This window comes from Gekko japonicus, unplaced genomic scaffold, assembly GCF_001447785.1.
Source record: "Gekko japonicus isolate JY-2015 unplaced genomic scaffold, Gekko_japonicus_V1.1 scaffold420, whole genome shotgun sequence".
NCBI lineage: Eukaryota > Metazoa > Chordata > Lepidosauria > Squamata > Gekkonidae > Gekko > Gekko japonicus.
In genome coordinates this window covers 480,695-482,535 of record NW_015159723.1, presented here as the reverse complement: position 1 = coordinate 482,535, position 1,841 = coordinate 480,695, and positions in this window count along the sequence as shown.

The window sequence follows — 1,841 nt, the reverse complement described above, 5'->3', positions numbered from 1 at the left end:
TTCTTCTTCTTCTTCTTCTTCTTCTTCTTCTTCTTCTTCTTCTTCTTCTTCTTCTTCTTCTTCTTCTTCTTCTTCTTCTTCTTCTTCTTCTTCTTCTTCTCTCCCATCCATTTTCTCCAGAGGAACTGATTTCTATAGTCTGGGGATGAGCCGGCATCCCTACAAAGGAAGAAATCATCTCCTTCTCTGAAGACGCCTTCCCTCTTCCCTCAGGCACCAGAGAGGGAAAAGGCATTTTCTTCTTTTAAAAAGCCCCCCCTTCCCCTCCAGGAGGGAAGACGCAATCTCTTCTTTAGAAGACATGTACCCTATTTTCTCTCATGCAGAGAGAATGCCTTTCCAAGAAGGCTCGGTGCCTGAAAGTTTTATAACTGCCCCCTTCTCTCACATGCAGGAGGGGACGTTTCTACATTAGATATTGCCCCTCCTCTTACAATTAACCGGGGATGGCATTTAAGTAAATAGAAGTGTTTTAGAAGGGTTAATTGAACTGATTAATCCATATAATGTTGCAGGCCCTAATAAGCACGGCTTCAGTTGAAAATCAGGAAATGGCTGACCCTTTGAAGCACATATTCCATTCCGAAAATCCTGTGATTCCACATGTATGTATATAAACACCAAACCTTCTAATCCCGGCCCTTGTAAAATGTCATTCCTACACAGTCCTGTTTTATAGGCAGCCCTGTAACTTTCTCCTGTTATTGCTAGCATTATTACCGCAAGCTGGATACACGGCGACGCAGATTCTTGGTAAGGCAAGCGATGGAGAGCTTGCAAAAGTCAAATTATATGCACGCTATGTAGAGGTGCAATTTTTTTTTAAAAAAATGGAACAATTAAGAATGGGGGGGGGAGAAATGCTAGTCCAAGGGAACGTTGCCAACCTCCAGGTAAGGCCTGGAGACCTCCCAGCATCTTCAGATGACATAAATTAGTTTCCCCGGAAAAAGTGGCTGCCTTGGAAGGTAGACTCTGCGGCATTATACCCTGCTGAAGTCCCGCCCTTCCCCAAACCTCGCCCTCCTTAGGATCCGCTTCCAAATCTCTATGAATTTCCCAACCTGGAGCTAGCAACCCTATGCCTTCCCTCTTCCCCATGTTACCCTACCAAGAACCCTGTGACGTAAGGGAGACTGAATGATTAGGCTATGAGGTGCTTTCACACATGCTAAATGATGCCGTTTCAGTCCCCTTCAGCGTCCATTTGCAATTTCTCACAGTAAAATCTGTTGGAAGTGGAGGAATGTACGCCATCCCCTGCCTCACTGTTCTTAGGAACAAGACTTCCTTCCCTCCGGCTTGACATTTCTCTCGCACACACAAAGAAGGAGCACATGCTCTCCATCTTTGCCACCATGGATGCAGGACAGGCATTCTCCATCCAAATCCATCTAGCTAGTTAGATTAGATTCTATCCCTACCTCTCAACCTGCACTATCAACCTGCACTATCTCAAATGTAGTTCCTTGAATCAAGGATTCTTATTAGTTTGAAACTGACATGTGGCCCCCTGTAATTTTGTAAGTTTGCTAGCGCACACCGTATGGAGAAGCTGCTGCTGTGTGTAGGCCTCGTGCACTCTGCTACGTACAGAGATTCCTGGCTGTACCATACTAGAGAATCTAACAAAAACCAGTTGCAAAGTGCATTGAAAGTGGATTGAAAGTCCGTTACTCAGTGTGTATGAAAGCACCCAGTCTGGTCACCTAGTGAGCGTCATGACAGAACGGGAATTTCAAGAAGGCTCTCCCCGTTCCTAGGCTCCAACATCACTCTAGTTCCCAGATCCTTTCAGATCCATTAGACTGTATCCCAGATCCATTCAAAACCCTTCTGAT